The sequence below is a fragment of the Lygodium microphyllum genome, chromosome 16 (genome assembly GCF_053477565.2).
Source record: "Lygodium microphyllum isolate KBCC chromosome 16, Lygodium_microphyllum_v1.1.10, whole genome shotgun sequence".
Lineage (NCBI taxonomy): Eukaryota > Viridiplantae > Streptophyta > Polypodiopsida > Schizaeales > Lygodiaceae > Lygodium > Lygodium microphyllum.
The window spans coordinates 55,619,344-55,632,769 of record NC_141150.1 but is presented as its reverse complement, the minus strand read 5'-3'; positions in this window follow the sequence as shown (position 1 = coordinate 55,632,769).

Here is a 13,426-nt window from a genome sequence, read left to right as displayed (position 1 = left end):
TCCATACAACTTTATAGAGCAGTTCAAGTAGGTCTGCGAGGTCAACAGTCTCACCAACTTGACTCAATGCTCTCAAGCATTCGGGCTTTGCTTAGGTGACAAGGGTTGGACTTGGTACACAAGTCTAGATGCCGCAGAGTGAGCAAACTTCAATGGCCTCAAAAACCTCTTCATTAAGAGATTTTTTGAGCCTGGATACTCTAACAACTTGCTAGTACGACTTATGAACATCAAGCAGAAAGAAAAAGAGGACATCCGTGACTATGTGACCCACGTAAGGAGTCTCTTCAAGAGACACCGATGGACTGATTGAAAGAGTAGTGTCGATGGTATTCATTAGTGGAATACAAAATGAGGAGCTTTATAAAGCCTTGGTAGGCAACTCGAGCTTGCAGCAAGATGTGCTAGCTAGGGTATTTGAAGAGGCCATTCGAGTAGACAACCAGTTGAAGGAGAGGAGTTCTAGGAACTCAAACCAAGATGAGACCAACTCTAGAAGTTTAGAGAGAGCTTCCGCATCTAGCCAACGATCAAGCACAAGTACCCAAGATAAGGGAAAGGCCACGGACACCAACCAAGAATTGGTTGACATGAAAATGGAAATAGCCAAGATGTAGGAGATGCTAAGGCAAGCAATGCGACCACATATCAAATTCGCGTCCTGTGGTAGGAACAACTTACTAGTCGAGTGTCAAGACCCCAGGTCATGACCTTGTGCCAATTGTGGTAGTTTTGGTCACAACATTGTGCATTGTAGATTGCCTAGAAGACTTCTATACTCACAATTGTACTGTCAACCTTACCTAGCGAATAGGCCATAATAATTCTTTGGAAGGGGAGCCCTATTGGCCCTTCCTACGGCAAACGATGTTAAACCGGCTGTTCCTAGAATGGATATAAATTCTATTGGAATACCCAGACCACCTAGTCCTTATGTGACACATCCATTGAGCGACACTCCAATACACTATGTGGAAGAACCAAATGAGGAAGAGACTTACGTATACCCTTACATCTCGCACGACAATGAGGGCAACACAGTCCTTATGGACTATCGACTAGTACCGGTGATGGCATTAGTCACACTCAAAATTGAGAGTGTTACAATGCTACTGGTTGGAAAGAAAGTTAGTGAAACTGAGGCAGAGACATCAGACCCAAAGACGACTGAAAAGGGAAGTGCTAAGGTAGGGGAGTACCCCAACCCGAAGCGCCAACTAGAGGCCATCGAGAAGGTGAAGGAATGGGTAAAGGAGGCCCAAGAACACCTGAAAGATGTTGAGCCCATCTTGGAGGACGAGATCGAGGATCTCTCCAGCATCAGGATGCTAGGCTCACCACCTCCACATAAACCGAGAGATGCGACTATGCCACAAGTAGTACCGCTTAGGCAAAGCCTTAATGCTACTATAGGCCAGCAACCTAGTCATGGCCATTGGCTAGGACAACCCAGAATAAGAGAAAGAAGAGCAGCCAACGACCTCCTTACCACTCTAGTGTCCACCCCTATGACGCTAAGCCTTTTAAATGAGAACTCCTGGATGCCATAACAGACTCCTACTCTGTCAAGAATCGCGTGGTGGAGGGGGTTGCTCAAGATGCTGCACCGAACACACACAGAATGCACAAGGAGAAGCTCACTCAAGAGACAAGAAGAGAGATGGAGGCCAAAACGTTTTCTTGCTGATTTCTTCTTCTTCTTCACACTCTTTACAATGTACACAAAGTATAGACAAGATACAACATAAAAGGAAAGTGGGCTACTAAGTCAAACAATGCATAACCGACTACACTAGTCGACTGGCGCTATAACTATGCCAGCTGTAAATAGGTGTAATGACCTGAATATAATAAGTAATGAGTCAGTGGCCATGTGAGATGCATAATGACCACTGACGTGCTAAGTGTAGACGTGTAGACCCATCTAACCAGGCGGTCCATCATCAATGTCCGCATGTGTTGAGCTTGTCATCTCAACACTCCCCCTCAAGCTCAACTGCATCTCTGCAACTCCAAGTAAGCTTCGAAAATTTTGAAGCTTCTCTGTACCCAATGCCTTCGTGAAGATGTCAGCTATCTGATCCTGTGTGCTGACATACATCAAGTCAATCTCACCTGCTAGTACCTTCTCTCTCACAAAGTGGTAGTGTACCTCAATATGTTTTGTCCTGGCATGGAACACAGGGTTCCTAGCCAACTGTATACTGCTCATGTTGTCACAATAAATGACAACTGGACCTTCCATATGCACATCCAAATCAGCCAATAGCTTTTGCAGCCATACTACCTCACATGCTGCAACAGCAGCACCTCTATACTCAGCCTCTGTACTGGACAAAGCAACTGTAGATTGCTTTTTACTGCTCCATGCAACTGCTGCACTACCAAGAGAGAACATGTATCCGCTGGTAGATCTTCTATCAGACATGCTACTAGCCCAATCTGCATCTGTGTATCCAAATACCTGTACATCTGTACCTGCCTCATAGAAAAGTCCATAATGTAATGTGGACTTCACATATCTCAATATGCGTCTAACTGCATCCAAATGTGGCTTTCTAGGTACTTGCATAAACTGACTCACAAGACCAACAGCGTAGCTCAAGTCTGGCCTTGTAATGGTCATGTAGATCAAACTCCCCACTATCCTCCTGAACATAGTAGGGTCTTATATCTCATCCCCAACATCAGCACTTAGCTTTACATTCTGCTCCAACGGGACTGAAAGTGGTTTGCATGCAGTCATACCATACTTGGACAGCATATCCAAGCCATACTGTCTTTGGGACAGCCATATACCATCATCCCATCTGATCACCTCAATGCCAAGGAAGTACCTTAGCTCACCTAAATCCTTCATCTCAAACTTCATCTTCAAATAGCCCTTGACTTCAGCAATTCCACTATCACTATCACCTGTAATAATCAAGTCATCCACATAGATGACTATGATGACCAAACTTGCATCTCCCTTTCTCACATAAAGTGAGTGATCAGCATCAGAAACATAAAAGCCAATATTGATAAGATACTCTCTAATCTTGTCAGACCATGCTCTAGGTGCTTGCTTGAGCCCATAGAGTGCCTTCTTCAACCTGCACACATACGTGGGATGCTCTAAATCTTCATAACCTGTTGGCTGATTCATATACACTTCTTCCTGCAAATCACCATGCAAGAAGGCATTCTTTACATCCATTTGCTGCAACCTCCAACCTTTGGCTGCTGCCAAAGCAATCACACATCTGACAGTTGCCATCCTAGCAACTGGACTGAAGGTTTCATCATAATCTATGCCATATGTCTGGGCATAGCCTTTTGCAACCAGCCTAGCTTTGTACCTGCTAATAGAACCATCTGCATTGTGCTTAATCTTATAAACCCACTTACATCCAATAGCTTTCTTTTCCTTCGGCAATGATACTAGATCCCAAGTCTTATTGGCCTCTAATGTAGCCATCTCCTCATCCATTGCTGCATCCCAATGAGCATGACCAACAGCCTCCTCAAAACATGTGGGCTCAACATCCTCAACTAGTTTCACCATATAAGCATAATGGTGAGCTGCATAACCTTCAAAACCAAATCTTTTAACAGGATATCTCACCCTGCTAGACCTGCGTACCACTGGATCACTCAATGGAGTCTTTGCATTAACGCGTGCTCTCTGCACACCTGGAGTCCTCATTGAAGGAATGCCAAGCTCATCATCCAAGCTCTCTGAGCCACTGGAGTCTCTATCAAGAACTGCATCAATGCCTTCTGACACTTTATTCTTTCCTTTGTCTTTACCTGTAGTGCTACTAGATGCACCCGAAGATGTAGAGGTACTCCTTAGTCTCCCAGACCAAGGACTACCAGATGATGTCTTTGGTCCGCTAAGAGTTTGTGATTCTTGCTTTTCAGCCTGCACATGAGTGTCATGATCATCATCATCATCCAATGCATCACCACTAGATGTATACCAACTGCTCATTTAATCAAAGATGACATCCCTGCTCACTCTGAACTTACATGTGACAGGGTTGTAACAGCGATACCCTTTTTGCTCTAAAGAGTATCCAATAAAGACACACTTTTCAGCCTTTGGATCCAGTTTCTTCCGCAACTCATCTGGCACATGAACATACGCAATGCAGCCAAATACTTTCAAGTGTGAAACATTAGGCTTCTTACCTGTAAAACATTCTTCGGGGGTCATACCATGAACTGCAACTGTGGGAGTTCTGTTCATAATATAAACAGTAGTATGAACAGCCTCAGACCAAAAATGCTTAGGCATATTCTTTTCAGCCATCAAGGCACGTGCAACTTCTGCAATATGCCTGTTTTTCCTTTCTGCAACCCCATTTTACTGTGGGGTATACCTGCATGTGAACTGTCTCTTTATCCCATGAGACCTCAGAAAATCACTAAACTCATTGGAGAGGTACTCTCCCCCTCCATCTGACCTCAAGCACTTTACTTTCAAGCCTGTTTCTCTTTCAAATGCAGCCTTGAAAGTTCTAAAGTGCTCAAAAGCTTCACTCTTTTTCTTTATAAAATATACCCACAGCTTTCTAGAACAATCATCAATGAATATGACGAAGTATGAACTACCTCCAAGAGATACATTTTGTGTAGGCCCCCAAATGTCTGTATGCACAACATCAAGAATATTTCTGCTTACATCTCTGTCATGTGAAAAGGGTTGTCTTGCCTGCTTACCAAACTGACATGCTTCACATACCTTCTGAAATTCTGCAACTTTAAATGTAGGCAAACCTGTAACCAACCCTTTGGACTGCATTAATTTCAACCTTTGTACATTTGCATGTCCAATGCGTTTGTGCCAAATTTCAATGTCTGCAACAACACCTTTTCCTTTGGCATACATAGCAGCATTCATAGTAGGAATTCCAGCATCTAGAGTGAACATATGTCCAACTCTACTTCCCTTTGCTACCAACCTGCACTTGTCATTGAAGTCTTCCACAAAGCAGCCCTTTGCATTAAATCTGACTTGCAGCCCTTGCTCTACCATTTGACCGACTGACACCAAGTTCTTTGTAATAGATGGCACATGTAATACATCTGAAAGACTCTTTGTCTAACCATCATGCAAGGACAAGGGAACTTTTCCAACGTGTGAAATTGGGTGGCATGAGTCATCACCCGTCTGCACATAACCTGCATTCTGCAAATCCTGCATCTCTCCAAACCATTCTGCATGGCTGGTCATATGATTGGATACACCTGAATCAACATATCAAACATCTTCATGTGTTCCCTTTCCTGTAACAGCATTCAGCATATGCTGCATAACGAACAAATGTTCATTTTTGTCTTCATTCTGTTGTGAAGACGATGCATAGTTTCCTTGCTGCAACTTACCACTGCGGATATCATCTTTCTTAGCATAACATTGGGCTGCAATATGACCTATTTTGCCACAGTACTGGCACACAATACCAGAGTTATTAGAACCTCTGTTCTGCCATCCACCTCTTCCTCTAAAGCTCCCCCTGCCTCTAAAGTTACCACGATCTCCTGAAACCTGCATATCGCCAAATTGCTGATTCAATCTGTTTTGCTGGTTGTCACTACCACGTCCTGTACCACGGCCTCTTGAAGAGAACCTGCCACGTCCCCTTCCAGAACTGCAGTAGAAAGCTTGGACCTGTTCACCACTTCTTTCAGATGTCTCACTCTGCATGTTGATCTCTTCAGTGATAATAAGGGAGACCAATTCATCAAAATCTAGAAATGGCTTTCTGACATATACGGAAGTTACAAAAGACTTCCAAGCCTTTTCATTGTTAAGTCCACCCAAGGTAGACGACACCAAATCATCATCATCGGGCATTGCATCAATTGCTGCCAATGCATCTGGAATGCTTCTTACCTTCAATGCATACTCATTGATAGACATATTCCCTTTCTTTAATGTATTCAACTCTTGCTTGAGTTGAATCTTTCGTGCCTTTGTATTTATAGAAAACATACTTTCAAGTATGGTCCAAGCTGCATATGAATTCTCTGCATTTCTAATGTGTCCCAGCATATTATTGTCAATTACTGCAGACAACCAATACATGACTTTTTTATCCTTTGCATTCCATTCTTTCCGTGCCTTTGTCTCTTCTGCAGTTGGAGGATCACTCATCTCCGGCTCCTTTTCTTCACCTGAAACGAACTCGTAGAGGCCTTTTCCAATAAGGAAGTTCATGACACGGAACTTCCATGAAGGTAGTTGTTCTTGTCGAGCTTCTCAATGATGGGGCTTCCACTATTCTCTGCCATTATCACAAAATTAATACCAAACAGCAAGCAAATCTTTTGCAACCCTTGACCTGTAGTGCACAGCAATATACTAGACATCCTTTTTCACTGTCTGCTCAACAATACATGCAATCTGCAACCGGTTTGCAGATAAACCTTGTGTTTACTCACTGTAAACACCTTTGAACTTACAGATCTGAAATCTATAACCTGCGCACCCACATTCGGTCAATATAGTCGAAGTCACAGCGTACCCTGAAACTGTTGTCTGCAACCTTGTGACTCTAAAACGGGCCCTGAAACGGCCTCAGATGCCCAAAATAACTGTGGGATGGCCCTAAAGGGCTTATCTGCAGAATACACAGCGCTCTTCGCGCACACCAAATCTCACTGCAATTTGAGATTTTTGCTCTGCCCTGCTTTTGGTGCCTCCACAGGCACTATCCAAGAGAAAGAGTTGAAGGATGGGAGAGCTTCTTACCCGTGGCTTGCTTGCTCGAACCTTGCTTCTTCTCCTTTGCTTCAACCTTTGAAATCAGCCTCTCTCAATAGCGCGGCTTTGATACCATGTCAAGAATTGCGTGGTGGAGGGGGTTGCTCAAGATGCTGCGCTGAACACACACAGAATGCACAAGGAGAAGCTCACTCAAGAGACAAGAAGAGAGATGGAGGCCAAAACGTTTTCTTGCTGATTTCTTCTTCTTCTTCACACTCTTTACAATGTACACAAAGTATAGATAAGATACAACATAAAAGGAAAGTGGCCTACTAAGTCAAACAATGCATAACCGACTACACTAGTCGACTGGCGCTATAACTATGCCAGCTGTAAATAGGTGTAACGACCTGAATATAATAAGTAATGAGTCAGTGGCCATGTGAGATGCATAATGACCACCGACGTGCTAAATGTAGACGTGTGGACCCATCTAACTAGGCGGTCCATCATCAATGTCCGCATGTGTTGAGCTTGTCATCTCAACATACTCCAAGCTCTTACCTCTATGTGACTAGTTGGATGAGCTAGACTCTGATGCCAAGTCTACTCACTCTGTCTTGCCCCATTCCATCATAACCCCAATTGTAAGGTGAGATCACCCCCTGTTAGCTCCGTCACACTTTCACTCAAGTTCAAACTTGTTGTTGTCCTTGAGACTGGACTACCCTCACTCTAGATCCACATAGATTGGTCACCAAGGAGCAAGGAACAATAGTAGAGCACCCCATGTCCATAAGAAAAGGGAAGTAGATTGCCATGGAGAAGCTCGTCAATAGCATGAGCGAGGAAGTGCTTCACCAAAACCACTGGCTTCAAACTTCTTCAACTTCTTCACTAGCACTACCTTTGTAGATCCAAAATGGGAGATGATGGTAGGGTACTACTAAGTGCTAGGGTAGAAAAATGCTAAGGCCGAGGAGCAAATTTAAGTGTTGCAACAAGCTATGTCAGACCTGAACCGGGACTCAAAGGCAAAATTTGACCTTCTTTGGTGGCACATTTTAGAGGAACAATGGATCAAAGTAGCCTATGAAAGGAAGAAGGAAAGTATTCCTTGTCTTAGTTAGGATTTAGCAGATCCTCAAGCATTGGCTTGTAGCCCAAAGCCATAGTCAAGAAGGAACCGTACCCTGATTAGGGGAGGGATCCCCAAATTTAGATGATCCAAGAAAAGACTAGGGATGCAAAGATCCTAATCTCGATGATACACTCTCTAAAGACCCCTTCTCTCCCACCTTAGACATCATGAAGTTGACCAATATTAGCTAGCTTCGAGCCTACCCCACCAAATGTGAAGTCCTCTCCCTGAAGCAATGGAACCTCATCCATGTCCTCCTAATGTCGAGTTCAAGCATAAACTTGAACTTGAAGGATTTATCAACTTATATGCAGTAAGAAATAGCAACTCAAAATGTCTTACTAAACATGTTTGGAAATACTAATAAGTTGGATCGCAACAAACACTCACTATGGGAATATATGATGAGACATATACTTGTTGAAAAGTTGTGGGACTAAATATCAAGAATTGAAGTTAGCCTAGCAAATTGAGAAATAGACCATTATCTAATTTATCCATTATCACTAGGAAGTCATCAACCACAACTTCTCCTGCTCATCCCACCACTTTTTAGTTGGGTTGGGATGGGAAGGATGCTCAAATACACACTTTGGTTACATTGTTGTTTAAGAAGCTAATTATGTCACATATTAAACCATGCACTATGACTAAAGAGGCATAAGAGATCCGTGCTTCTCTCTACTAAGTGTGTAATGAGATGTGTTGCTATTTACATAGGTAGCTTGAGATCAAGTATATGACAAGGGGTGATCTAATTTATATATATATATATATATATATATATATACATCTAGTGTTGTGATTGATATTAGGAATATTTTGTTAATTTCTCAATGGGGCCACTATTATACTTAGAAATGTTTTGTATGTACCTAGCATCAAAATGAATTTTCTTGAATACAGTAGATTCATGGTAAGATTTCACGTGATGGTAAGATTTCACGTGGACAGATGTCATATGCATAACTCTAGTGATAGGTTGGCTTTCTTATCACATTCACATTGTACCTTGGTGTCTATTAGCTTGACTTGTATGAGAGGAGAGCACCAAAGGATTGAGTAGCCATGGATGATAAGATGTTAGATCAGTCGAATTTCTAGCATATTCAATTTGGTTGTCCCAATACTTTTCTTTGTCCTAAAAGAAAGGGTATAATGTTGGATCACCCTCTACTAAGTGCACCAATTCATAATATATGTGCCAATTGTATTTTGGAAAGAAATGCATCATGCTATGTTTAAGAAAAATCAATGTATACATGCATGTCATAAATTATAGGTTTTTCATAGTGATATATAGGGTCGCATGCACATCTATTCCATTGAGGGATACTTGTAATTTGTAAATTTAATTAATGATATGAAAATTTTTTGCTAGTTGTATGCATCTAAGCTCAAGTCATAGGTATTTTCATGCTTCAAAAACTTCTTAGCTATGGCAAAAAATGCTAATGGATGCAAGCTAGTTACTCTTTATAGTGATCATATAATGATCAAGGGGGGAAATATATGTCACTAGAATTCAATGCTTTTATAAGATAGACAAGTATTGTCCATCCATTCATTACACCTTACATTCCTTAGAAAAATGGTATAGCTATAATAGAAAATCATGGAGATGGCTTGTTCTATGTTATCTAATAACACCTTGCCCCCAAATTTTTAGTTAGATGATATGATGTATTCATCATATATTCCCAATCAGTGTCCCACAAAAGCATTGATTGCATGTACAAGTTATAAGGCTTGGAATGGTCAAACACCAATTATATCATATATATGTGTCTTTGGCTAACTTTTAGATGCTTTGGTGCAATAATCACAAAGATATAAGCTACAAGACAAGGTTGCCAAATTTTTTTAATTGGACACAATGTATCAATAAAAATGTGATATTCATTGAATATTCTAGTCATATTTTCATGGAGTTAAAAGATAAATCAAATGTGGATCCCATGGACATATTCAATAAATTTTTTGCCTTTATTTACTACTCTAGAGTTTTTTCAATTTCATCTATCTACTAAAAGTATATAGCGATAAAATCAGTAACATGTACATACTACTTAACAACCTAATTTGTAGTCCATTGATCAAGGTAATGCTAAGATGAAATGGAAAATGAGAGGATTTCTATTTGAGAAGAAAAAATAATACCTAAATGGTTATTGGGGACATTGTAATTATAATGAAGGAGACCTAGGTGAGAGGTGAGAGAAGGAAGAAGACTACATAGAAGAGAGAAAGAGAGAGAATAGGAGAAAGGATAGCAAAAGAGAGAGAATGACAATAAGAGAGAAGGAGAGAAGGGAAGCCATGGAAACTAGAAGGAAGGTGAAGAGTGTGTTCTTTATAATTGGTTGATACCCTAAACTAGGTCTCTTACACCTTTTATACCCTACTAGTCATTCCTCAGTCATTCTGATTAGGTATTTTACCCATGGTTCTCATGTAATCTCAATCTTTACACTCCTTAGTCCCCAAGAATTTTACCTTAAGAAACAATAGCAAATGGAGAGGGACTTGCTACAGGGACTAAGGTTGCAAAGCACTACTGTGATTAGCATTACAATGAGAGAATTAGATGGATGGGGAGCTCATATCACCAATTCATCATAAATTAGGTCTTGAAGATTATGGATAGCATGTTGTCCACCATAGGCTTGCTAGGGGAGCTCATATCACCAATTCATCATAAATGAGGTCTTGAAGACTATGGACAGCATGTTCTCCACCATAGACTTGCTAGGTAAATCTACCTTCACTTTTGGTAGGCTAATCTAAATGGAGCATACCATATGTCAAAACAAATCTTATGGCGAGAACTTCAAGCCCATATATGAATCTTCTAGATAGCTATAATTAGAGCAATTACAAAGGTGTGCTAAAAAATAGTGTTGTCTGTACGTAGTCTAGGGTCAAAACAGGGCATGTGTTGTTAGTCCATCGAGCCTCTCTTAAGTGGAAAAACTCCTTAGCAAGAGGCTTCTTCCGGAGATATGCATTGCCATTTGATGAGGTTTTCCTTGATGGATCAAGATCTTAAATGCTTTTCTCATAGCCCAATGATTCCCTCAGGTATATACTCAATGATGCCTTCTTCGTTTATGCAAGATAACTTCTACACATAGTCCATCAACACACCAATGAAGGGCTTCAACTTTGTTGGTATAAAACATGTTGTGAATCTCACTGCTGGAGGGGAGTTCTAGGTGATAAGCCAAGCCACCAATTCTCTTCATGATCTAATAGGGGCCATAGAACCCATGGTCTAGCTTGTTATTGTTACTATCCTTGAGAGTAGAGTAACAAGACTTTGGTACTTTTAATAGTACTAGCTTTCTCTCTTGGAATTCCATGTTCCTTCTCCTCTCATCAGCATAAACCTTCATGTGATCTTGTGCCTTCAAAAGATTCACTTTACATTGGTAAAGTAGGGCACGCTTATGCTCTAACTCCTCTTTGCTTTGAAGGCTTATCTTGTCATTAAAGTGGACTATAGAAAGGGGAAGCTTATATCCATATAGTGCCTCAAAAGGAGAAACCCCAATGCTAGAGTGGGTGGATTTGTTCTATGCAAACTCAAACATTGGAGCCACATATTCCAATTGTGTTGTACATCATGTCAAAGTCCCTCAAATAGGTCTCAAGCCATTTATTGACTCTCTCAATTTGATCATTTCTTTGGAGGTGGTATGCTACGGTGAAGCAAGTTTGGCATCCATAGATATGAAAACCACTTACCAAAAGTTACTTATAAAGATTTCATCCCTATCATGCAGCATGACTTGCAATAATGCATGTAACTTAAACACATACTTCATGAACTGAGTAGCCACCTGAGACATAGTACACTGAGTTTTAGTGGAAATAAAGTTGGTAACTTTAGTGAGCCTATCAACTACCATACAAAATTGTTTCATCCTTTCTTGGTTATAAATAAGTCTATAATAAGATCCATAGTGATATATTACCATTTTATTTCAGGAATATACAAGGACTATAAGAGACCAATTGATCTAAGTATGTTGTCCTTGTTTTGTTGGTATGAAATAGAGCTGGACACAAAATTTTTATCATCCCTCCATAGACCCTTCTAGTGAAGACCATGGGAAATCCTATCATATGTTTTGAAGACACCAAAGTGACTAGCAGTAGGGCAAGAATGCATCTCTTCCATGATCTTCTATGTGAAGGGAGAAGTGTGAGGGATGGCAATCTTGCCATGGGACCATATGAGTCCATTCTTGATCTAATATTGGAAGTTTTCTTCCATTACCTCAAGCTATAATTTTTAAAATGTGGTTGAATTCATCATTTAGCAAGTAGGCCTCCTGGAACTTCTCAATCCAATCATTATTCAACTCCAATAAATAATATATTAGAGAATTTGGGAATCTCCCAAGTTTAAGTTTCAAATAAGGAGTAAAGATTTGACCAAGTGGCTAAATCTTAACCCCATATTTGAGAGCGGGACTTGGGGGGATTGCTTATATAGTATCTAGGAAAAATTCCACCTTCAAGTAAGGGGGTAAGATTTGACCATGTGTCCAAATATTAATCACATTACGAATTCCCAAATTCTTGAATATGTGGTTAATATGAATGATACCCATTATGCCCACATGCGTGATAGTGAATCAACTACTATATTGTCTTTGCCCCTAATGTGAGAGATATCAAAATTAATTTTGCAAAATTTCCACCTCTACTTTCTACAAGTCAAAGTGTACTAAGTAGGAAGTACATGGGGACTTGATGGTCACTCTTCACTCTAAACCGATTGTCGTAGAGGTAATGGTGCCATTTCTTAACAACATAAAGGATGGCCAACAAGATTTGGTCACAAATATTAATCTACATATCCTTTTCATCAAGCTTATGTCTCTCAAAATAAATTCTACTACATTCTTACAACAAAATAGCACCAATATCACTACTACTAGTATCACACTAAATGGAGAACTCGTTTGAGAAGTCAAGGCATATGAGGATAGGGATTGAAGTTAATAGCTTTTTAAATGACTCCACAACCAAGAGTAGCATTTTCTTTAATTGATTAATGATGTGATCAATAATAGCATTAAAAAAAATAGACCCCTTTAACTAATCTATCAAGGGTGCTGCAATGGTAGCATAATCCGTGATGAATTTCCTATAAAATGAGAATAAACAAAAACAACCACCTAAGGAAGTGATACTAGATGGAGTGACCTAGTCCTTTACACATTGCACCTTTTTGGGTCAACCTATATACCATTTTCACTAACAATGCGCCACAAGTACTCCATTGATGTCTGTGTCAAGATACACTTACTTTCTTTAGTAGATAGCCTATGCTCTCTCAAGACATCAAACACCCTTTGGACATGTATCAAGTGGTCATCTCGTGATCTACTATAAATAACAATGCCATAAAAGAATACAACCAAAAACATGAAAAGAAAAGGGTGCAAGAATCATTCATGAGGCTCTAGAATGTGGTGAGGGCATTTTTCAACCCAAAAGACATCGCTAGGAAATGGTAGAGTCCATGATTTGTTTGAAAAGCTATTTTGACCTCATCACCCTTTTCCATACATATT